This window comes from Ochotona curzoniae, unplaced genomic scaffold, assembly GCF_017591425.1.
Source record: "Ochotona curzoniae isolate NIBS_2020 unplaced genomic scaffold, NIBS_Ocur_1.0 contig_4514, whole genome shotgun sequence".
NCBI classification, from domain to species: domain Eukaryota; kingdom Metazoa; phylum Chordata; class Mammalia; order Lagomorpha; family Ochotonidae; genus Ochotona; species Ochotona curzoniae.
In genome coordinates this window covers 7,151,376-7,178,429 of record NW_024466312.1, presented here as the reverse complement: position 1 = coordinate 7,178,429, position 27,054 = coordinate 7,151,376, and positions in this window count along the sequence as shown.

The following is a 27,054-nucleotide window of genomic DNA, read 5'->3' as shown; positions in this document are numbered from 1 at the left end:
TGCAAGAACATACACAAACAGGAGACACATGTCTTTTTTAAGAAGGCATCAAAAAGACAGAACAATAATGCAAACTGAAATTCCTGGATGAATGATCTGCCTGGTGTGCTGTTGGATCCTGTTGGCTAGTATTTTATTGAGAATCTTTGCATCTATGTTCATCAAGGACAAATGTTCTAGTTCTCTTTTTCTCTTGTTTCTCTATCTGGCTTTGGTATTGAGGTGATACTGCTTCATAGAAAGAGTTTGGAAGGATTGCCTCCATTTCTATTGTTCAAAAAAGCTTGTGGAGGACTGCAGTAAGCTCCTATTGAAACATTTGTCAGAATTCAGCAGTGAAGCCATCTGGTCCAAGGCTTCTCTTGCTTGGGAGGACTTTAATTACCAATTCAGTTTCAATCAATGTTATAGATCTATTTATATTATTAATTGCTTCTTGGATAAATTTTGGTGGATTGTATTGTCCAAAAAATATCTGTCCATTTCTTTTAGGTCTCCCATTTATTCACATATAGTTGCTTATAATAGTTCCCATACTTCTCTGTTTGTCTGAGGTATCTGCTGTTATATTTCCTTTCTCATCTCTGATGCTATCTCCTTCCTCCTTTTTTTGATTAGTTGGTCTAGTGGGGTGTCTATTTTGTTGATTTTCTCATAGAACCAGCTCTTTAATTCATCAATCTTATGTACTTCCAAATGAAAGATGGACTCCCGATGAAACTGTTGTAATATGTAGATATTGGGATGCTAGACTGTCTGACACTGTACCAAGAACGGCAGTGTACACGCAGATAACAGACTGATGGAATTATGACTCCTAATGAAGGACTGTACTATTGTAATAATATGGGGAAAAACCAGTCGGGGTGGAAATTTGGTTTGGCCTGCGGGGGAATGGGGTGGGAATCCCAGACTCTATGGAATTGTACCATAAAACTCAAAAGAATAAAAGAAAGAAAGAAAGAAAATATTCCTGGAGCCAAATCTTTTTTGAAATGTGGAGTTCTGAAGATTTTAAATGATGGTGTAACAAAAATATACATATATTATGTGATAATTTGAAAAACATTTCACAATGAAGCAGAACCCTATCTTTGCCATTAAATATTTGAATGTCCACTTTAATTGAAATAAAGATCACAAATAACCTCATGATGATGCATGTCAGATTTTATCACTATTCATTCCCTAAACCATAATTTCTTTTTAAAATGTTAACACCTTTTTAAATTGGGAACTGTGGCTAATTTCATGTAGTTTTCCATTTACTAAATTTTCTTCAGTTCTAATCATGATTAGGCTCTTAACCAAATTGTGATGTAATTAGCAACTTTTTTTTAAAGATTTATTTTTATTATTATTTTTTTCCATTGGAAAGGCGGATATACAGAGAGGAGAGACAGAGAGGAAGATCTTCCGTCCGATGATTCACTCCCCAAGTGAGCGCAACGGGCCGATACTATGCCGATCCGAAGCCAGGAGCCTCTTCCGGGTCTCCCACACGGGTGCAGGGTCCCAAAGCTTTGGGCCGTCCTGGACTGCTTTCCCAGGCCACAGGCAGGGAGCTGGAAGGGAAGCGGGGCTGCCGGGATTAGAACCGGCGCCCATGTGGGATCCCGGGCGTGCAAGGCGAGGACCTTTAACCACTTGCGCCACCGCGCCGGGCCCCTGTAATTAGCAACTTTTATAAATATTTATTGATTGTCACTTGTAGAAGATAAGGCATTTGTTAAAGATGACAAAACTATTCTCATTAACTGCTTATAATCTATAGACAACGAAGAAATTAGTAGTGCTACATGACCAGGCGTGATATATAGTCTTACGCATACGTAATATGTGAGGATAATTTACTATAATGTAACCCTATATTTTTCTAGCAATCAATTATTCTCCTCTCCCTCCGTTTCTTGGGTCTGCCATAATAACATCAAGAACAGTTTCCTTGGCTGGATTAAGGAGGTCAACTTTTCCTGCTACATGTGTTTATGATGTCATGTACATATCCTTCATTAATTTGAAATATTTTTAAGAATCCAATATTATTGGCCAGCACAGTGGCATAGTATGCTAAGCCTTCATCTACAGTGCTGGCAGCTTATATGGGCACAGGTTCAATTCTCAGCTGCCCCAATTCTAATCCAGCTGCCTGCTCACAGCCTAGGAAAGCAGCAGAGAATGGCTCAAGCCCTTGGGCCCCTGCACCCACATGGGAGACCTGGAAGAGACTCAGGTTCCCGGCTTCTGCTTGGAACTCTGACTGCTGTGGCCATTTCATTAAGTGTGTTAGCAGATAGAAAACTTCTGTGCCTTTCCTTCTCTGTAACTGCCTTTCCAATAAAAATAAATAAATCTATTTTTAAGAAAGAATCAGATATATTTGTCCCATCAGAATGTAGGTTTTTTGAAGCAGAGACGACATCTGTTGTTTTTTGTTTGTTTGTTTGTTTTATTCACCATTATGTTTCCAGCAACTAGCACAAGGTAGGCACAGAATAGATCTGTAGTAATATATATTAGATGGTAGGATAGAGAGATGGATGGATGGATAAATGAACGGATAATTAATTTAGTATAAATAGGTCATTAAGTTCCCATAGAGGCTAAACTGAAAATAAGGTTTTGTTTCATTTTTAGTTAAGCAAAACTAGGAGGGCAAATGCATCTTAGTAAGAGTTTTCATGACATTAATTACAGCAGCTACATGCAGTAGCGCAGGTCAAGATTCTAGATGTGCTTACAATAAAAGGAAAAACTTGAACTCTAGTCTTTACAAGGCAACTGAAAAACAAGAGACTCGAAAATCTCAACAAACTGTAAAAGCAGGATTCATGCATAAAAGCACTTTATTTTTTAATCTTAGGCTCATTTTTTAAAAATAAAAATTATGGGTAAACAGAATTTGGGAAGGATTTATTTACAAGTGATGATGGGTGAAGTTGTATCTTGAACGAATTCATTCAACAGTTCTAAAAAGTGACCATTTTATATTCTTTCTCTCCTGGCCAACATCTCAAAAATAATTAAATGCATGCAAATGAGAAAAGGAAACCAAAGGACTTGTAACTAATAGGAGTCATCCCGAGGGTATGAACAAAAGAAACCAAGAGGTGGGGATGGAATCCATTAAACTCCCCAAGTACATAAACCTGCCAGCCATAGCAAAACTGAAAACGCAAACCTTACCTTTTTGATGTTCAGCCATTACTAATTGAAAGGTAAAAGGCATATTCTGTATGCCCAAGGAAATAAAGACTTAACAGATGTCTTTATTGAAAACTGTGCTGCTCTAAGGGAAAGGAATACGTATAACTCTCCTAAGCCTGTTTGCCGTGCCATGTCCGAGTGCTGTCACCTAAGCCTGATACACAATTATAAAATGGGCTGGGCTGTTGTCTTGACAGATTATTTGCCATGCTGGAAATGAAGAAATATTTTCTGTACCACTCACCTCCTCCTAGAAAGGTCCCTAATGAGCTACACAACCAACTGGAGTTGTTTTTGTGTTTGGGATCACCTCCCTAGATAGGAAACGAGAGATCAAGCTTAAATAGTGAAAATTATAGGCAGGATGCTAAAATAACAAAAGGATGCTAAAATAAACTCATGAAAATAAAAAACATTCTATGATTTTTTCCTTCATCTGAAAATAATTTTTGAATCAATCAGTTCACTCTAAATTCCACCAAAGAGTAACAGTGATACTAACAATAACTGGATTGCTTTGTTCATCTAGATATTTCAAGAGCTTTTACTTTGTGCCAATATTTCAAACTTTCACAGCAAACACATTTAAAAGGTGATATTTCTTTGATGTGATGGAAATTTTCATCAGCCTATATTGATGTGGCTGAAAGCTTGGAAGAAATCAAGCTGCTTCCTCTACTCCCAACTTCAGGAGAGATGAGAGTACTATGATCATTTCTGCTTCACTCTAAGTCCAAATCTTTGAATGGGATGGGAGCAGCAGCTATGATTGTCAAATGAGTACTTGAACAGTTTCAACCCTGTAATAAAGAGATGCATTGGTAAAGGGGCATCCACATCTGTACACTTTATTCTTTTTGCATATCTGTATACTTTCTAGAAATGTAATACAGACATATTTGTATGTGTATATGTGCATTTTTCTCCATCAATGTGTACATAAATGTCCTTATTTATCTATGCTTCTATTTCTGTCTCAGTCTTTAAAATAATGATCATGAATGCCATTCAAATTTTCTGTCTTCAAAACTACAAAGAAGGAAACCAAAATAAAAATTACCTAAATAGTAAATAGACATCTATATGATATATTATTTGTATATACAATATTTATGTATAACATATAGATATGTATGTGTGTACATATATAGTCGTAAGACCATGTTGTGCATGTTTACCTAGAATACCTGTAAAATTTGTCCATTTCTGGGCCAATGAATTTCTCACCAGTAGATCTAACGCCCTGTGCTACACAGTAAACATGTATTCCTAATCAAGTTAGAATCAGCTGTATTTTTCTTTAGGAGAAAAGTAGGTGAACCACATTCCAGTTCCTACTAAGTTTCACCTAAACCCCAAGAGTAGCTTTTCCATCTTAGAAAGTTGAGAAGAACCAAAGGAACAATATCTTATGACGTGTAAAAATCGAATGAAATTTTCATGTCCATAAAAAGTGTTTTTTAAGATGTATTAATTTTTGCACAGAAAGGAAATACAGGGAGAGAGAAAAGTTTTGCATCATCTGGCCCACTCCACAAATGGCTGCAAGGGCTGCTAAACCAACTTGAAGCTAGAATCCAAAAGCTTCTTCCAGATCTCCCACATGGATACAGGGGCCCAAGAACTTGAGCCATCCTCTGCTGCTTTGCTGGGTGATATGCAGGTAGCTGGACTAGATGTGCAGCAACTAGGACACAAACCAGGACCTATATGGGATTACCTCAATACATAATTAATGATACCCAAACATTGTCACACTTGTTTATTTCTGTATTATCTGTAGTTGTTTTCACACTACAAGGCAGGGGGAGCATAACTCTGGAGACGTGTTCATCTGGGCACCTGTGTCTATTTCTTCATCCCTCTTTATTCTCAAAGAGTAACTGACATATGTTGGCAGTAAAATACTGGGCAAATGGAGACTCTATGATGAACTATGTCAATCAGTGGATTCTTCAACAACCTCATCGAGCTTGCATTGGCGAGATTGGCAGCGATTCATAAGAGTGAACTATCAAAATCACTTGAGCATGTATCTCAGAACATGCCCCACATCTTGGTCCTGGGGTGGGTGAGAAACTTGGTGGGGCTTCTCCCTCAATATTCCCCTTTACCTCAGATACACTAAGGAAACAATGTGGAAATGATAGTCTTACCCACTTTTCTATAGCCCTTGAACCTTTTTATCCTAATTAACTATGTAAAGATTGTCAAAAATACAATAAAAAACGAAAAAAATTAAAAATAGAGTAACTGACAATATACATTTCTTCTTTCAGAGTTATCTTAAAGTCTTGACTCTTGGCAAGACATTTAAACTTTACTTCCACTATTTAAAAAGCAAATAAAACTAAAGTTTCATGTTAAGAAGAGAAATAAATTAAAACTCTACACTGATACCTTTTAATTAATAATATAAAACATTGTATGAATTTATGGTCCAAAGACACCTTCCTCCAACGCCAGAGTTAGGCAAGAAAAGTTAAGGATTACAAATTGTCAGGAACACTGGAGAGAAAAGTTAAGATTCTTGAAAAAATAGACTTCAAAATTTATCCAAAAGTCAAAATCAATGATTTATTGATTTTTGTCTTCTAAGAGTAAGTCTAAAGGGATCTTTTCGTGTGGTTTCTTACCACAAAGCAAGCCTTCAAAGCCCTCCTAAGCCCTGTCCAGAGATAGCATCGTAGGAACAAAAGAGGCAAATTCCAACCCCTCAGATCTTCCTTACCCCGAGCCATATGACAGTGAAGATACTCATGTGTTTATCTCTTCAAGTCTGTGTTCAGAGACTCGAGGTCCTCATCTGGACCACAGAAACCAGGAACTATATCGAGACTTGTTTTCTAAATATCCTAAGAGATATGCCTTCATGACATTAGGAAAGCCTGTGTGTCTGTCTGTTTCACTGAAGAGCAGAGGGTATGTGATGAGACAGGGGAGGTAGGCACAAAGTGGGGAGAATCAGGACAAGTCAAAATCACTAAACCAGTCAGGACCTCCTTTAGTCTTTCACCCTTCCCAAGCTTAGGCTCTCAGGCTGTCCTGAACGGAGAGCTGGATGGCTGAGCATGTGTTCTGGAAAGCCATGCAGGCACGTTGGCTTAGAAAGACACAAGGCTTCGTTTAAAGCTCTGCTGCTTCTGTCTTATAATTTTTAGATTTTCACTGAGTGTTCAAAACCATGTAGCCAGTTATGCCTAGTGGGAAAGCCTCTGCTTCTCATGCTCCACCCTGGGGAAGTAGAAGAAGATTTAATAAGACTTGGAGATGACTGCTGACAGCTTATCTTTGCTCTACTCCAAGAGGAACCAACAGGTAAATACCAATCCATGTGAGTGAGCCTCTTCAGTGCTTCAGGCCTTGCACTGACTTCCCCAGAAACAGGAACTTGACATTTCCTTCCCTGTCTGCCTTCAAATCCCCCAACAAGTCTCTAATGGCCCTTGCTCAGAATCACCAGGGGAATCTTGGGAAATGTAGTTTGCACTTACCTAATCACCACACTACAAAAACTCCATGTGTGCAAACCATTGAGCAGACAACTACTCTAATCTAATACAACACAAAGGAACAAATCACAAATGGAATTGCTGGGAGGCTTGGGTTCCCATTCCAGACCCTCCACTTGCTGGATGAATCCTAAAACTAGTCATTCATTATCCCTAACGGTTAGCTTTCTCACTTGTAAGATGAATCTCCCAACACTTGCATAAAGAATCATCGTGAGACCAAGATAAAATTAATTCACCATATCTAAGTATTTTTAAGATTTTTCATATTTTATATCAAACTGACCACTTCTACATTCCTGAGTAAAACACGTGAAAAATTCAACCGTCGTGTATTATGCCCCTTTTTTTGTCTGATTCTGGTAACCATCAGCAGAACTGCTCCAAGTCCAAGTGAAAGAAAATGACTGTGGGCATTTGCCGGGTGTGCTGGAGGGGACAGTAACACTCAATTTGGACAAATTTTCTGTGGCAAGTTCTGTTTGGAGGTTTTATTTGAATCAGGTAAAAATGATACTTTATATCACATATGAAATAGATCACTTGAGCCTTCCCTGTATATCTTCAAGCACAATTAATGTGCCTCAAAACACACCCCAATGAAATATCATAATAACCAATTGTTCTGGACACTTGACACGTATCAGATACTGTGCTAAGAATTTGAGTCGAATATTTCATCCATTTATATTATTTTAAAACATTTATTCAATATAAAGTTCCAAGCTATGCAAGTCTAAACTATGATAAAAATTCATGCAGTGGGGCATGTATTATGGCATAGCAAGCATAGTAACCACCATGATGCTGCAGTCCCATATGAGCACAAGTTGCTGTTGCAGCTGCTCCACTTCTGACCCAGCTCCCTGCTTCACAGCCTGGAAAAAGCAGAGGAAGATGTCCAAGTTCCGGCCCTCTGCCACCCATGTTGTGAGACCCGCAGGAAACACCAGGGCTCCTAGGTTTGCCTGGCTGAAGCCCATGATGTGGTAATCTAGGGAGTGAACCAGCGAACAGAAGGTCTCTCTGCCTCTTTCTTCTTCCACTCTAACTTGATTTGCAAATAGATAAATACATCTTTCAATTTTTTTTTCCGGTGAGAAAATGAAAGAGATGAAGTTGAGAAGAAGGGAAAGAGAGAGAAGAGAGAAAGGCATTACATTGTTAATTTAGAAAAGATGGATTATTTGTATACCTTACCTCAGCAGGAGTTCACAGTATGGTTGAGCAGTAGTTGCATCAAGTACAGATATTTTAAATGAACTAGCAGATGAAAACCTCTCTTTATCTCTCTCTCCCCGACGCACAGTTTTTAAAGTATTTTTCAGAAGATTTATTTATTTTTATTGGAAAAGCAGTTTATAGAGAGAACTATGGACACACAGAGAAACAAAACTGGTTACCCAAAGGGTTCACTCACTGGTCCCCCCAAATGGCTGCAATGGCTGGAGCTGAGCCAAACCGAAGCCAAGAGCTTCTTCCTGGTCTTGGCCTCCCACACCGGTGCGAAGTCCCAAGACTTCGGGGCACTCTATTGCTTTTCCAGGCCATAAACATTTTAACAAGTTTTCCTAGCCAAACACTGGTCCTGGTAAACCCCGATATCTGTTCATGACTTTGGTTTATGTCGACATTGTCCAAACTGTGGTTCTATGAAAATCATCAATCATTTATCTTGTTTCTCTGGCATTCAGTATTCAGTGTTGTTGCTGCACATGCATATTGAATCTCACAGTTAAAAGAACATACGAGCGAATATGATGGATACTGTAAGATGCTCTCTTGCACTATTTTTGTTTTTTAACATTCTCTTCACATTGCTCAGTTTTGACCACACACACAAAAACATTCTCTTACGAATTACACAATTTTCAATTTAAATGACCTCTCAGCCATTTCTTGGTTATTCATTGTGCAGTCTTTTGAGGATGTCCCTACCTGTAAAAATTCACATCTTGCTTCCACTTCTCACCTTGCATAGCATCACTTCCATGAGAACTTCTCAAATGCCAGCTTCGCCATAACTGGGTCTTCCATGTCACAAACATGACTAATCCTAACATGTACATTACCAATGTGGACCTCTGATTCAGCTGTTCCATAGCAGAACTTGAACTGGTGTGCTGGGAACCCTGTCACACCTTCCCATGCCTGTCCCCCTTGCACTATCTCCTGCCACCCTCTGATTTTGGCAGTGGGAACTAAATGGTTCTGGTGGCACAGCCCAGATCCGTAATAATAAACCATAGCTACTTTTCATCACCCTGAGAACCAACTGCCCAAATTAGGGCTTTTTTCAATGAGTAATGCCTCTTTGATTTCACGCCTCTTCCTCTTTTCAGTATGTCATCATTTCCTCAGTCCTAATTAGATCCGATTTTTGCTAACTGGTCAAGTGGACTCTGAGGAGAAAATCTATAACTAAGTGTTAGATGTCAGCTTAATAAACCTGGAGAGAATTGTTTTCAAACTCCATCAGCAGGATGTAAGTTTGCTAACTAGAAGGTGTTGAAATGACAGTATTTATCAAATATGTTTTCAAATATGTTTTCATAAAATTCCATTGTCATTAAGACACTGTCAAACATTAACTTACAGTCATGTAATTAAAATTATTCAAGGAAAGTATAAGAAGACAATTTTTTCATTGAAAGTTTTACATTATTAGGTAGTCTTAATGATGAAGTTAACAGTAAAAATGAATTATCTCTTATGAAGTGTTTTTAAGAATTCAGATTATTTCCTACAACATTACTTGGTCCAATAGCATCCTTCTGTATAAAAAGGGAGCACTGATTGCTCAAAACAAGAAAAAGTAACAAATTAGTTCTTTGATACACTACCCAAATTTGGAGGACAGGGGAAAAAAAATCTGAGAAGGAAAAAGAATGTCAATTCAAAGAAGCCTTAGATCTAACATCCAAGTACATGGTTCTCTAGCCAATTAACCTGAACTTTATTTCATCCCTTTTATGTGATCTTAAACAAAAGGTATAGTTAAATTCACCTTTTTGGCTAAATTTCTATAGCTTGTTTAATTCAAATGATTGAAGATCAATATTATTGGGTAATTTTTGCTGTTTTATTCATTTTTATTGAAAAGCTTTAAGGAGTTTTTCATTTTTAATTGGAAACCCAAACCTGCAGCAAGGAGCCAACCACTTCGTCGATTGTCCTCTGCTCTCCCAGGTGCATTTGCAGGGAGCTGGGGCAGAACTAGAAGAGCAAGGACTTTAAGTGGTGCTCATGGAAAGTGCTGGTGTTGCAGGAGACTGCTTCATCTGTGAGGCCACACTGTCAATCCCCATTGCAAACTCTTCAACTGCATTGTAAGATTTAGTATATGGAACATACTTAGAGCTTGGGCTTTATTGATTAAATCCCTTCTACTAAATGTTCGGCTTTTTGATGAAAAAGATATTTCATAGATCTTTCTGCCCTTGGGAAGCTTGTATTACATATAGTCAATATTTAAGAATCACTTATCCAATCCGTGGTATGTTTTGAGAAGGCCTACACTGTAATTGTCAACAGGTTATCAAGCATTGTAACATCTATGAATATATATCCCTGATAAGCTTAATAACTGCTATTATCATTGATACACAGAGAAATCCCCAAAATATCACCTGATTATAATTTTAAGTACATATTTTTTAAGAGCATACTTTTTTATTATTCATTTCCCCTTTCTATTAATGGTGTCAGTAAACATTTATTCACTTAGAAAGTTTCCATATGAAACCAAGTGGTTTCAGACTGAATAGCCTCAATGACAATGCACGTAAGCCGGCTCAGCATAAATAAGGTACCAGTAAGACTATTTTTAATTAGAAAAAAAAAAATGATGACTTCATGCATTTGTCAGTTAGAATAAACTTTGTGAAACTGCAAATGTGTATCATGTCTGAAACTGCTTAGTGCCTTTGATCACATCCTTCGCAGATATCAGCAGCCTGGCAATTTTATTTGCAGTGCAGTTCAGAATTGTGGTCCTCACTCATACTTGGCATAAAGGACGACGAACATTGGAAATCAATTTCCCTTAAGAAAATAATTTAGTAATGTATAAATTCAGAATCTGCCAGCTGACTCAAGTTCCCTTAAAGTTAACACTCAAACAAAAAAGACCTGATTGACCAGTCAGCGCTGGCTGTGAATTTTGTCTCCTGGCACTAAGTTGTAAAGGCATTCTGCTTCACTTGTTTTCAGATGATCACCTCCAATAAGAGAGAGAGGGAGAAAGTGAAAGCAGAAAGGATAATCATATAATTTCTTGCTTTGGCAAGAAAAATTCCTTCCTGCAAATGATGCAGCTAAAAATTCTTCCTATATGGCAGACTTGGTCACCTAACATTCCTGGAACAGACAGGCCAGGAATTCCAATGAAAGCTCCGTTCTCTGAGAATGCCTTAAGTACTAGAAGTTAATTTATGGAGCTGCCTCAAATGCAGATGCTCAGTCTGGGTCCTCTGACAGCTTCTCTATTTTAAAAACAAGCTGGATCCCAGCAGGCTTGAAGGAGAGGCAGCCGGAACCGCCTGCCCTAATTACCTGATGAAGATTCCACTTGAATGGAAACACCAGCTAACTGGTGATTGGTTCTAATGAGGAAATGCCCAAGTCTCTATCGGCAAATGAGTTGTGTGCATGCATTGTACACACACGAAAAGACGGAATAAACAATATTCACACTTAGCTTCATCTTTTACACATTTTTAGACAAAGCGCAGAACAACTTGCGAGAACTGGCTGATGGATTCTAATTTCTCTGTATTTGGCAGGGAGGTGAGCGGAATCGGGCAGAGGGTTCTTTGTAAGGATTTTTCTGCCCGCTGACAATTGTAAAACAAAGATACCCCAATCTGCATTTTATATTTTTATGTTATTGACATATATACTCCCAGGAGCTGTCGAGCTGTCTGAAACGGGCTTTTATTCTCTCCTTCCCCCCATGGTATTTGGAGTCTAAAATGGACAATGACAGCAGTCCCTCCCTGCCTTACTGAAGCTCATCAAACCGCCTCATTCAACGTGATGACTGAGTTGGATTAAATCCAAGTTCTCGCTACCAGTATTAACCCATCAAATGTTGCCTCTCCTCAGATGCTTTAATCATCAGGGTAGGATTAATAGGCACGGTCTGCCATGGTCAAACGCCTGGGTAATCAGGCCAGGGAATGTGGATGCCTAAACAGGCTGAGCTTTGGCCTGGGAAAAAAAAAAGTGACAGTTTGGAAATTAACTCAGGAGGATAAACTTGAAAAGGAGATTAAAATAGCCTGGGTGTTTATCAACAGATTGAATAATATTAGTCAAGCAGATTCCCCAGCCTTCTAGTTAGCATCCCTGTGGTTGATGCATGCCACGCTGTTTTCTTTGAAAACAAACAATGAAGAATGTACATGGGTCTGTGCAAAGCCAAGCAGGTATGTAGCGAGAGGGATTATAAGTAACAATCATACAAATTTCAGGGAGAATAAACACACAGTTAAAACTAGCATTGTCAGATTATCCACCAAGAATTTAAAAGACTTTCTGCTCCGAGTCTGCACATGTCCAAATAAATCATGATGCACTTGAACTACACTGGGCTCCTTTTTTTTTGTTGTTTCCCCTGGCTGTAATAAGCATGCTTGATTGTCAGGCCCTGCTGTTCTTAGGGCCAAATCAAAAATACGATATTAACTTCTTTCAGAGATACAGTCACCGAAGCAATAGAAGAATGCAAATAAATCAATTCTGCATGCTTAAGCCCATTTTTCTTTTATGCAAGCCTGGTGATAGAAGGTGATTCTTTTCCCCAAACTCTGCCTTATCATTTTGAGGTATGAAAAATAGATTGTGTCACAGTAATGAAGCACAGGAAAAGGGAGCTTGTTATAAGCTGATTACAGTTTAAACTGAAGGACTGGTTCTCATTAGCTGTTTTAGATTGGACAGCATCCTTGAGCTGTAGTAATTACTGAAAGTAATTTTTGAAAGGGAGGGTGGGATAGCTGGTACAAGGAGAGACTCAAACCATGGCATGGGGGCTGGGGAGAAGGGTGGGAAGGAGGCTCTGCATCCTGCCCGGTCATTATCCCAAGCACAACAGCCCAGGGAAGCAGCTGTGCCTGGCCGCTTTCTCGTTAGGCCATCCAGCAGTGGGCAGAGTTCTCAACAAGGAGAAGTGAATACAGCAGAAGAGGCCTATTTAAAGTTCAAGTGGCAGGGCGACTTCCCGGAGCTGTGCCATCAACATGCAGAAGCTCGGTTTTCATCCCATAATAAATGTGATGAAGGCAGATTTCATTGCCAGTTACAGGGCAGAATTAGAAAACAGACACTACGTGATAGCCAAGGTAAAAGATTTTCTTGCTTCATTAAGTATACTAAAGAGCTTGATCATTTTCCTGATCACAATTAGGTTGAACTATGCAACCTTATAAATTTAAAAGGTTTTCTGAGCAAATTCCTACATGTATGGCATCAAATATAAAATTTTGATCCGGCATTTTCTTGGTCAGAATATAGAAGTTTTGGTGCAACATTTGGTTGTGTTTTAACTTGGGGAAATTTTTGCAATATGTGAAACGTCACTTCTGGTTCTAAATTGGTAAATGAGGATCCTGCACAAACTGTGTGTGTTCAGGAAATAAAGAAATGAGTTGGACATTGTCTAGTGTCCCTTATAAATTTCTTTGATCCCAATTATTATCTCTCCTAACATATTCAGAACAATATAAAAGCATAAAAAGAGGGATGGGCTTTTGGCAAATACTTAGAATTCTATTGTTTGTATGGAAGACCTAAATTGAATCCCAGGCTCCTGGCTTTGACATGCCACAGGCCCAGTTGTTAGCATCTGGGGAATGAATCAGTGGACAGATCCCTTCACCATCCCTCATTCAAGTTTTCCTACAAATATTTAAAAGTAATGTGCCCTGTGCAATAGTTTAGTCACTAAAGTTCTTGCTTTGCACGCATGGGGATCCTATAGAGGTGCAAGTTCATGGCCGGTGGCCCAACTTCCCATCCTGCTTGTGTCCTGGGAAAGCAGTCAAGGACGGCCCAAAACCTTGACATCCTGCTCCCACATGGGAAACCTGGAAAAAGCTCTTGGTTTTAGATACACTTAGCTCCGGCCATTGCAGCCACTTGGGAAATGAATCAGTGGATGGAAAATCTTCCTCTCTTGTCTCTCCTCCTCTCTGTATATCTGACTTTCCAATAAAAATAAATCTAAAAAAATTAAGAAAAATATAATGTGTTATTTTCTAAATCAGTATTAAAATTCTGTGTAAGACTAAAATAAACACGTCTTATTTGTAAACATGAGTGATCTGGGAAATGAAGGAGCATTTGCTGAGTTCCTGATTTGTGCTGAACTTGTAACATTATTCAGTCAAATTCCCCCAACATCTCTGCAGAGGACAAAGAGTCTAAAGCCCCCTAAAGTTGAATGAGTCTGACCACACAACTCTCGGCATCAGAGACAGGACAGAGCCAAAGGCTGCCCACAAATATGAAGGAAATGCTCTGACATGGGAGACTGCATTAGCGAAATGACCAACAGAATCAATGCCCACAGCATGATTTGGGCAGCATCCAGAAATTTCCCTTGCTCCAAAACTTTCCTAAACTGTACGAATGCTGCTTAGGTATCCTGTACACAAGCCCTTCCTTTGGGTTTACAAATGCACCATCCGTTTTTAAGAAGTGCTGATTAAAGTACAGATGTGTTACCTGGGAGGAAAAAATTCATTAAGCTACTAATAAAAATTAACAGCATTTAAGAGATCAACAGGTTGAATTTATTTGACAAGCTGGCTGTTACTCAGTGGAAAGCAGCAACTTCGAGTTTCACCTTCTAAGAGCAAATCCAGCAAGATCCGGAACTCACTCCTGTAGCTTCAAGGGGGCAGGCAGGTGCCCAGGAAGTGCCCTTGGGCAGAGCACCTTCATAAGCATCAGGGCCCTCAGACTGAGTCCTAAGGGTGGCAGAAACAGGTAGAAATTGAAGATCGATGCAAAGTAGGTGTGATTTCTGCAAGGCAAATACAGGAGAGGGGAGTCCAGGACACATACCATCATTTGTCTAACCCTCAGGATGTATGGCTCTTACACAGATTTTTATATAGAATTTTGATAATAAGTTCATCCAGTGAGTTTCCCATTGAAGTAAATGAAAACTATCTTCACCTCTGAACCTTTGTAACAGAACAGGCCAGCTACTGCTGCCTGTCTATGCACAGTGCTGGCCTTCCACGTTACTGTCTGGAAAAACATTTGATTGCTGAGGAATAAAAAAGAAATGGAAGAAGGGAGGGTTGGATGGAGGCAGGGAAATAAACGGTTAAAGAGAGGGTGGTTTTAAATGGAGTTTTAAAACCAATGATCTAATCCAGGGATTGGCAGATCTTCGCAAGAAAGAGCCAGATAGTAAATACTTTAGGATTTATAGCCTTAGGTCTCTCTAGCAACTCCTGGCTTTGTGTAAACAAATGGGCATGGCTGTGCTCCAATAAAACTTTATTTACAAAATTAGACAGTGGGCGATCCCTGATCCTAAACCACTATTAACTTATAGCTAAGGAAAATGAGGTCCAAAGAGGTGAAGTCACTGCCTGAAGCTACAAAACACTGGTGATTCTGTATTCTTCAAAATAAATGTTTTCTCCCCAGAATCACTATGCAGCATTTCGAGATTAAAGTATGAATTACAGACTGGAAGAAAGGAGCCCACAGACACATGGAAATACAAGCTCAGATTTTCATTGAAGGGTAAGATCCACTTTAACTAAACTGTCACTGTATGGCGGGACCTTGAGAGAGAGAGAGAGAGAGAGAGAGAGAGAGAGAGAGAGAACATGATTACCAGACGACTAGGACAAGTGCAGGTGCTAAGGTCTTTTCTGGGTTCTTAGGGAATTCTTGAGAACATCAATTCTCTTTTCCATTTACAATGGCAACAGCACAGAAACTCCTGCCAGGTCTCCAGGGCCATGAGTGGGGCCACGTGGGGCCCTAATCTGTCCCATCACTTTTTATTTTATTAACATCTCATAGAAATATCAGTTCATGCCTCTCACAGCTCTGTAACTACAGGATGGCTTTCAAAACATCCAGTAGTTACCACCCAACTCTTGCTGGCTTATCCCTCTCTGTTCACTGCCCAATGAAAGGATGGAGGGAAATGAGCCATGTAAAAGAGAAGCGCACCTGCAGTATGGCCAGGTGGCAAAAATGTTCATGTTCCAGCAAGCTCATAAAACATTCATAGTTCCCATGTAGCCAGTGTCCTGCTCTTCTGGATAGAGGCATTAGACAGCCACTCTGGAAACTCGTTAACATGAATGTGACAACAATAACAAGAGGGAATATCGGTGGAGTGAAGACTACACATAGGCACCATGCCAGGTACCCTGCACAGTATACCTTGCTCAGCTCACAGAATATTGTGAGTTATGGCTGAAATGCAGAAATGAGGGCTGGCTGAAATGTACATGCTTAGAAAGTCCATGAGCCAGGATGTGCACCTGCTGCTGTTGTTGAGAAAGTGACTGAAAATTCTACACTCAGCTCGACCTGAAACTTTTCATGGTGATCCTTTCTATTGTAAGTTAACCACCCTGATAGTAAGAGGAAGAAGACACATTTTTAAAAAAGATATATATATATATATATATCTCCCCCCACCAAGATTTGTTTTTTTGCGCAGAATGCCCTCCTCCTCTTTTGCTCTCTGTCTCTTGCTCTCTGCTTCACTTTGTCTCTTTCCACTTGTCCCATACACATACAGAACCACACAGACACAGGAACCAACCGTCTGTTTCTCTCCAAGCCACTTGCATTCTCTCTTGCTTACATATGTATGGATGTATGGTATGTCTTATAAACCCTTCTCAGCTAGACAAATGCAGTAGACTGCTGATTGGTTTCTTTAGTCTCTTATTTTTGTGGTTACTCTGCAACAAAAACGATTTTTGTTGCATTTTTTATTTTGAATTTTTGAAATTTATGGTACAATTTCATAAAGATTAGGATTTTTGCCCCTCCCCAAGTCCCACCCCCTGACTGATTTTCCCCATGTTGCTGCAATAGTGTAGTCCATCACAAGGAGTCGTGATTGCCTCAGTCTGTTATTTAAGTGTGCCCTGACATTGCTGCTACAGACAATGCAGACAGTCCAGGATCCCATTGTCTACACATTTCCAACATTTTCATTGGGAGTCCATCTTTGATTTGGAAGCAGGGATGCATATTGCATTGCATCTTCATATCTGGATATGGTAGTTTCTATTACCCCATCACTATACATTCCCTTCAATGAGAAGCCACTAACAACTGGTATGATTTAGAACAACAAAATTTCAGCACATGGAGTCGAAAAAAGTATGTCACTGAATAGCCAAAGCATGGGTGACAAAAGAATGATTTTGAAGGGCTTCCAGTGGCTTGCTTTGGCTGTTAGCAAAATTTCAGAATAGCTTGCAGCCCTGCCTCCCGCTCTTGGTCCCCTCCCTTCTCCTTTGCTCTTTGTCTCTGCTCTCCAGGAATGAGGACCCACTTTCTGTTATCCAAAACTCTTTTCCCAACAACTTTCAATGTTCTGTCACTTTTAGATGAGGTTCTTCACACCTGCCAGCAAGCCCACCTGGTCTGGTCCCCAAGGGTTCCACCCACCCTTCAGAACTCCAAGCATTTTTGGTGCTTCCCTCTCTGATGTCCCAGCCTGGGGTGTCTATCTGATACAGCTCAAGACAAACAATAACATTTCCAGCATGAGAAACTGTCTATGATGGGGTAGCTGGTAGATCCAGGAGTGAAGTCCCAGGGTCACCTAGAATGCCCAACAGTTCCAGACTCCAGCTTCCTCTTAATGTGCACCTGGCTCAAGAACCTGGGTCCCTGACACCCACGTGGGAGGCCTACACTGAGTTCCCAGCTGCTGATTTCAGCCTGTGGCTGTTGCAGGCATTTTGGGGGAAGGAGGGTGAACCAGCAGGTGGGAGCTCTCTTTCTGTCTGTCTTAGGCTCCCCAGTAAGTTTTAGAAATATAAATTATGCATTGATTAGCATGATTGTTCCTGTGTCTCACAGGAAACTAACTGCAAGCTCCAGAAAGGTGGAGATGGGCTTGTTGTCCCTAATCCTGCAATCTGACATATGGTAGGCAAACAAAAACATTTGCTAATTAAATAAATAATATTCCGTATCATTCACCTTCTAAATCCTTGCCAGCAGTGTTGAAAATCCCCTTGCCTAGACTCTGAGCTAATTATGAAAAGTATCTTGAAATATGCCCTCCCTTCATGATACCAGGGTGGTAAATACAAATAGAAAAACAAATAGAAAGACAACGAGAAGCTCCTGATAAAATTGCATTAGCAGCTGCTCTAACTTTTTTCATTCTACAACAAAACCAGAAAGTAAAATTTAGCTGCTTGACGTATTCCCAAGGTACTAAGGAAACACACACTCACACACACACACACACACACACACACAAACTGCCTGAGAGACCCTAACTTTACTGTTTCCTTATACAGCCATTGGATGTTTCCTAAGAGAATTCAAACTGCCATGCCCAAAAGCACTTTTCATGGCACACAGCCTTTTGGGTGCCCAGAAATCCTTAATGCAAATGGTAGCAACTGGTCAGAGAAACCCAGTGGAGAACTTCATCCACTGGCAGCACGTAAGCCTAGGAAAGCCACACTACCTTCAGCCCTGGCCCATTCTGGGCGACTGAGCCCACTGGCACCTCTGCAGAGGGCACTGGAGTTCCTGCTCAGCCCTGGCCTCATCACATAGCCTGGCTCTTTGAGTTTATATATCATGTCTAGCTAGAATTAATTTTAGTAACTGCCTTTCTGACACTTACACCTGCATGAGAAGGTACATGGAAGGCATTCCCCAGGGAACAGATGGACCCAGTGCAGGCAATCCTGGGCTGGAGAAAACAACAGCTTGTGCATCTTTTCCCAAATCTTCAAATTAGAAATTTCATAGTGGCATGAACTGCAGGATGAAGTCTGTTTTCCCAAGAAGGAGATTTTGCACTGACCTGATGCCAGCCTCTAAGACTGTCTTTCAAACAGGGTATTTTGCAAATAAGAAAAGTGCCTTATAATCTATTTAATTAGCAATTGCTCACAAGAATTTTGGCAATGTAGATGACTGTTATTTACATTTTTATGATTGAATTAACTTGTTTCAAACATGCCCTCAACAATGTCTTGGTGTCTGATGTCAGACCAGTGGCATTGGGCTGGAAACAATGAACAAGGGGAGGGATTTGTCTGCAGCCACACATCTTACTACCTTCCTTCCTTTTAGGGCCCACAGCTACTTTCAATGGCATTAATGACAGGCCAGGCACCTGGTTGCCCCTGGGCATTTACAAGAGATGGATTTGGATGCATAGGTCATTTACCTTGACCTCCTGCTAATCTCATCAGTTACTGCAGAGATGGGTGTCTGAGGGGACCTGCCCAGATGTCTTTGTCAGGACAAAGAAGGCACACCTAGTCCAGCAGAGAAGAGGCAATCTTTTGAAAGGGCTGGAAACTACAGTTTCAGGGACCAGCTGCCCCGGTTGCATGACTCAGCCAACCCTCTGCAGACTTGTCAGGTTGAGAGGCAGCTGGAGAATCTGGACTACTTGCCAATACATAAGCTGTGGCACATCCATTCTCTGGAATGGGATTTAGAAGTTAAAAACAATGCATCAAGTTTACACAAATCAATATGAATAAATCTTAAAAACAAATCATTGAGTAAAAATTCACTGGCAGACAGCATACAGGATGATACCATTTGTGTGAAAAAAAAAAATCACTCACTTGAAGCTGAGGGTGTGGCACACCCAGTTAAGCTGCCACCCACAGTTCCAGCAACCCAAATGAGCACCTTCCCACTTCTGAGCCAGTTCCCCACTAAAGCAACTGGGGCAGTACCAAAGGATGGCCCAAATCCCTGTGCCCCTGCCACACATGTGGGAGAGCCAGAAGAAGCTTCTGGCATTCTGCTTTTGTCTGACCCAACCCTGACTGTTGTGGTCATTTGGCAAGTGAACCGACAGAGAGAAAATTTGTATCTATCCCCCTCTCTCTAATTCTGTCTTCCAAGTAAGTAAAATAAAAATCTTTAAAACAAAAGGCAAGCAAAAAAGCTTCCTATAATTTTTTTTCTCATTGAAAAATTTAAAATCAATATATGCATTAACTACAAAAATTGTTATGCTTAACAACTGGAATTATTTCAAGAAGACTTGAGATTTTCTAAGTCGCAAGTATATAAAGATATTAGAAACTTCTGGTTTTTCACAGCGACTTGAAAATAAGTTAAATCTCAGCTTTTATACTTGTACAACAGAAAAACATATAATTATACAGTATGTAAATTATAATAATATATATTATATAGTTTTATACATAAGAAAGTAGTCTGCAAACCTTGAATTCATGTTGCGAATCAGATTCTCTTCTGAACATGTTGCACATTGTAACTCATTCACACATCCTATGACTGAGCGAAGGAAGCGCAATCCTTATGCTCGTTTTGTTGAAGAGGTGACCAAGGCACAAGGAGGAAGTGTCTGCTCAAGATTAACAGGTGGTACGTGAAGGAGCCGGGATGGAGATCTAGGCAGACTAGACAACCCTTCTTTTAACCTTGGCAGTCTGGAAGGCTCCCACAGGTCTGATAGGACTCACGAGATGCCCAAAACCAGTTCTCTCGGGAAAGAATGTCTGCCGAGTGAAAAGATGCTGGACATGGGCAGCACGACACCCACCTCATTCCTAGGAGGGGAGTATGAGATGGCCACAGAAAACTGGCCTCTACCTAACCCCTGGCGTACAGGAAGTGAGAAGAGCAAAGCACAGGCAAACAGCCAGCTGCCTGGCACCCAAGGGGACTAGCTTCCAGAATCACTCATCAGGGCTCATGAATTACTGAATGCTTTCAAAACATGTTTTTTTTAAGTTAGCCAATATTTTCTTTTTGCTTTCAATGATTTTTTTCCCTCAAAGTTACAGGAAGTAACAGAACAAATGTGATTGGTAACTCAAAAGAATACAGTTTTCCTTGAAGATATGGCTAGAGTAAAATTCTTTTTTCCTTCTTTTTTTTTTCTTTTTATGGATAGGCTCCAGGTGAAAGGTCAAACACATGTTAAACTTAGTAGATATATATCTATTTCCCATCCCTCTCACAATCATAAAAATATCATATCAACTCCAAGCATGAAATGTCCAGTGAAAAATGAAAGTAGTGTGCCTATGTATTTTAAATATCTTGTTGAGAGAGATATATAAAGAAGATCTAAAAGTCTACATAAATAATGGGAAGAAAACAAAAAGTCAATTTAACTCCAGTAGATCTCTTTAAATTTAAGAAATTTTTAAAAAGAGATATGTTTCTGGGGTATTACCTTAGCTCGTATAGGGAACATTATTCATACATCAAAATTTAAGAAAGCAATGGATTTAACAGGAAAAAGTGGCATGACAATAATGGGGAGGATATTAGAGCGGAAGTGCAGAAAGGAGCTGAGTTGAAGGAGATACATATCTCCATTCTTCATATGTCAAGATGGGAAGTCAACATCTACACTGAAAGCTGCTTGTGAAGTGGATCTCTCCAAACCCTGAGAGCATAGCTGACCTCCACATGCCAAGCCAAGGGCAAGAATCGGTACTTGGTTATCACCATATCTGGTCCTGGGAAGCATTTGACATAATTGTTTACAACTTTCCCATCCCTGGTTTTCTAACAATATCATTGCCCCTCTCCTATTGTGTCTGATCATTGGTTGCTCATCATCCCACACTCTGTACCAGCACATCTCTAACCTTCTTCTGCCCTATGGAACTCCCCAGTAAATACCCAACAGCAAAGTGATCATAATTACCAACATTTGGACAGGGACACTTTTAAGAATAAAAGAAAAATACTGATCGCTCACCTGACATTGATGAATCCTCAACTTTTACCACCTTAATGAAAATCTTATCCTTCCTGTTTCTCAGACCAACATGCTGTGAGTCATCCATGATTCCCAAGGCTCTAACCAATCCCATATTCAGTCTCTAAATTACTCATCCTGACTCCAACCCACCAAATATGTCCTGAGACCCACCGTTGCCCATGTTCTCCATATTCAAAGTCATCATCACTTGGTCATGTTTTTAACAGTTTCCTTAGCACTTCCTTTTAAGCTCTGGCCATCTGCTCTGCTTTCAGGAACCAGAGAGGTACTTTCCAGCCCTAAGTCCCATCCTGGAATTTTATTAGTCCCTGACTCAAAAACCTCCATAAATTGTCACTCAGAATGAGAGCTGGAGGCCTTGAAAGGAGCAAGGTCTTACACAATCAGTTCCTCTATGACCATGTTGTTGGTTAATCACCCCTGTCATTCCACTCTAGCCTGGGATCCTCCTAGATATTCTTTTTTCTGCAACACACTTTCCCAACTAAGAAGCATCGCACTTCATGTGCACTCTGTCTGCAAGTATTTCCCTCACTATCCTTGGGAGTAATTCACTCCAGTTTTCTTTGGTTTTGGATTCATGTGTGACTTTCTGATTTTGATATTCTGTCTTCACTCCAATGCTCCCTCCACCGTTTAAATGCTGTTTCCTGTAACTGCAGTAACCCGTATGTTTCACGGATTTGCTCTGCTCCTCGAGTTCCCCATTACCCTCCTCCCTGTGGTGAGGAGGTCAGCTCTATGGAGAACAGTGACTTTGACTATCTTTTGCAAGTCCAATGCCTCATTAAGTATGTGTTGAATGAATGACACCAGAAGGGAAGCCGATTTAAGCCATAGAAGGTACAGCTGGAACAGTTGAAATGGCTTGCTAGGAGAAGACTGTTTTAAACATCTTAGTACCAGATGACCCCCCAAAATCTATTTTTAGCATGTCTTAATTGAGTTAGTGATGTGACACAAGACAAATTAAGGACCTCACAATCCCAAACTGCTAGAGTTTGTGCCGATAAGACCAAGAGCTTATCTTTACGCACTCACAGTCTTGAATCCCCCCAGAGGCATGTGGTCACTGCTCCCTCATGCCTGTGGAGATTCTGGGACACGCCTTCCTGGATTTGTCCACCAACCTTCCTGTGAGCTTCACAGGAATCTGCCTGCATAACTGCTCAGAGCAATTAATCGCAACCTCCAAAACAGAAAACATCCGAGATGGCGTAGGGAACTTCTCCCAGATTGTATTTAACCTATTCAAACCCCATAAAGAAACGAAAGTAGGATGCATTGCGTTATTTGGGAAAGGCTTATCTGGTGATCAGGAAACATCCCTTTGTTAAGCATTTCTGATCCAAAGAATTAAAAGGAAATTATTTGTGCAAAAGTAGAATCCTAATGGAACAAAATGATTACTTACATTAATTCAAATGATCACTTCTCTTTGTTGTTTTCAGTTTCTTATGACAAGAACTGAACAGAAGCAAAGAAGAAAATCTGTTAAAAGGTGAACATAATTGTCTGGACACACTCTTACTACATAGCTATACTTTCTACTACTTGAAAAGATTTTTTTGCACTCACCACTGGCTAACTAATAGCAGATTTCAACCAATAGATTTCTCAGAGGACCCAGCATTTAATTTTCTCCCCCACCCTTGTGTTAACTCTGAATCTCCCTCAGGCTGTTTGGTTAGCTGTAGAAATCAGAAAGAGTGGTGAGATGTCCCGTTGTAGAAAACTGACAGAGGTCGGGATGGGAATAATGAAAATCAAACTTGGCAAAAAAAAAAAAAAAGATGGTTTTTCAGTATATTGAAAAGAGGATTGAATCCACCGCAGACCAAGAAATCCCCTCATCAAATCCAATCTTGATTTTTACCTATGAACTGATTAGTCCCACCTGTCACTCAGCCATTTTATCTCCCTGGCTCAGCATCAGAGCAATTTTGCTGTGGTTTCTCAGTCCTGTGTCAGTCCACCAAGACCAGGTTATTGTTCAATGTGGTTTTATATATATATAAATGTATATATATATAGATATATAGTCACTTAAACAAATTTCAAACTGCTCTTAGCAGACATTTAAATCATGTTTTTAAAGCCTCACTGTTTTGTTGAAACTATAGTTTCCAGCAGCAATGCAAAGATAACTATGGAATCCCAGGGCTGGTGCTTAATAAAACAAATGTGTTTTTATAGACCACAAGCAAGGTAAAGTCTGATTTGAAAATATAGGTAACTTTAAGAGTACAGAGTCAAAATATTAATAAAGTTTTGAAGCCCTTAAGTATCCCGTGAGTGTAACAAATTTGGAAAGACTGTGCGTGAGCAAATAAATCACCCTGGCAAAAATAATATAATGGTTTTATGTTTTTCATTAACACTGTACCTTTGAAAATATCCTTTCACGTCTCACTTACATTTTATCACAATATTTTCCCCTTGTTTTTTCTGCTGATAATGATTATCTTGATTTATGAACACAGCTAGAGAAGTTGGACAAGCCAAATACCTTTCCATATTAAAGACACTGAGTCTGTAAAATCACTGGGTGAGGAAAATAGCTTTTCCCAACCAAAGCCCTGATTACAGGCTTAGTTTCAAAAACAGTAAGGAATATAATGACCTTACATTGATTCTCTGTTGATGAGATATAATCAACTTTTTTTCTTTCATTCTTTTTTCAAATTTTAATACCAATAGAGCATGTATAAGTGATCACCTTATTTAAAGCAAGTTTTTATAAAATGAAACAACTTACAGAATATTGTATTAGGAGAGAAAGTTCTTCCCGTTACAGTAATATTTGTTTTGCTTGACAGTACATAGGTTTCTATCATTGCACCACATAGAGTTCCATCGATCCCAAGCTGCCGTAAGGGATGGCCCCTCACTTCATCTACAAAATCTTTGAAGCACATTCACTAATTCTAATTCTCAGTGTGACAGAAAGGAATCTCCCAAATGTAGTATCACTAGGCATTGAGTGATTTAATTGAATATCCAGTTAATTTCCTTCTAGAAATTTCAGATTAGATGAAAGAAGTCCAAGCAGGTAGCTTTGCTCTTCTTCTTCCTTCCCGAATCTCACAATACAACCAACAAAAATGAAACTCTGATAGCCAGAATTCTGAGAAAGTTACTTCTCAAGCTTCCAAGCCCTGAGGAATGGAGAAAAGCATTGGAGGTAGAAAATGGGATTGAGTTGCCATTCATTCATTCAGCAAAAGGCTTCAATGAGCAGGAAGAGAAGCTAAGATCCACTCGAGACCTCTATGCCCTTTATTAGCAGTAACAGTTTTGACTTTTGTTCCATTCTGCACAACTGGGTTTCTATGTGCCCACTGGCTACAAGAATGAGCATTTGTCTTTTCTCATCACTATGGTGGAGGCAACAATCTCCTAAAACCGCTAAGGCAGATGGCATATTGAAATCAATATGTACATGATTTTTCCTTCTATTTTATTTTTAATTTTATGATACAATTCCACAGGCTCTGGGAATTCCTTTACCCACTCCACAAATTCACTCACCCTAATGGATTTTCTCCCATATTATTGCAATAGTATAGTCCTTCATAAACAGTCATAAATTTACCACTCTGCTACTTAAGCATATCCTGACATTTTGTATATGGACAATGGCAGAAAATCCAGCATCCTGTTGTCAAGATAAATGCAACAGTTTCATTGGGATCCATCTTTGATTTGGTAGTAGAGATACATACTGTATTTTATTTTCACTTATGGTTATCATAGTCTCTATTTCCAGAATTGCTATGCATGCCCTTAAATGAATATCCATAAAACAAAATCAGCAATGGGAATAACATTAAATAATTTCACAACACCATGAAGTTAAATAAAATGCTACTGAATAACCAATGATTTGACCAAGAAATGAAATGGAACAAAAACAAAACCTTCTTGGGGAATATGATGCCAATATATGATCAATGAGTCAGTGGATTTAATAGGAGAAAGAAACTATCTTATTTTCCTGTGGGATCAGTATAATGCAGAGGTCAGTGAGTTCTCATGAGCTCATCACATGCGCAGCTCACTGTTGTTCCTGCAGTCTTGAATTCTTTGCCACACTGTAAAAAAGTATGGCTTATGTGCCACTACCAGAGTTCTTAGTTCTGAGCACTACCTGGACCTATCTTGGGTGGAACCTGTAGGATGCCATGCTTTGCAGTTCACTAAGATAGAAATTAATTCACTCTCAGACCTTTCCCCTGCCTTTGCCTCCTTAAACAAAATGGTGACTGATTCAGCTCTAGGGGAGCAGACTGGGCTATGAAATCCACCCAGATCCCATATTGCCCACCTGGGATCCGCTGCTCTGTCTGTGCTCCTGGTCAAATCAAATACACCAGCAGGACAGTTAGTTCTTTGTCTGGGTTCACCTCCACAGAGCTCGCCGTGAAAGTCCCCTCCCACATTGTTGCTGATGGAGTTCACATCGCTGCTGTCTGAATGCTGCTGGATTATCAGTCACTGCAGCACCACACCATTGTTTTTGCTGCTTTGCTGTGTCTGTCAGTCTCCAGGTACCACTCTGCTGTTGTTCTGTCCTCTCCTATTTCCTAGAATGTGTCCTCTCTGCTTCATATTGGTTAATGTTTCTCTGTCCCTTTAAACGTGTCCTTACCCTATTCCACCATCTTGATTCCTTCCTATGCTTAAGGTTTTAAGCATGAAGTGGTGATGGATTTTATCAAATGCCTTCTCTGCATATATTGAGACAGTCATAGGGCTTTTATTTTTTCATTTTGTTGATGTGCTGTATCATATTTATTGATTTGTGAATGTTAAACCATCGCTGCATGTCAGAGATAAATTCTACCTCGTCTGGGTAAATGATTGTCCTGACGAAGTGTTGGATTCTGTTAACTAGCATTTTGTTGAGACTCTTTGCATCTTTGTTTATCAAGGATATTGGTCTGCAGTCCTCTTTTCTCTGTTGTATCTCTATCTGGCTTTTGTTCTAAGGTAGTATTGGCTTCATAGACAAAGTTTGGATGGATTGCCTCCCTTTCTATAATTTGGGAAAGCTAGTGAATAATTTGGGTAAATTCTTCTTCAAAAGTTTGGTAGAATTCAGCAGTGAAGCCATCTGGTTCAGGGCTTTTCTTGGTTGGGATGGCTTTAATTACTGATTCAATTTCAATCCATGCTCTAGGTGTATTTATATTATTAACGGGCTCATGATTCAATTTTGGTGGATTGTATGTGTCCAAAACTCTTTCCATCTCTTACAGATCTTCTAATTTATTGGCATGTAGTTGCTTGTAATAGTTCCTAAAAATTCTCTGCATGTCTGAGGTATCTGTTGCTATATTTCCTTTTTTGTCT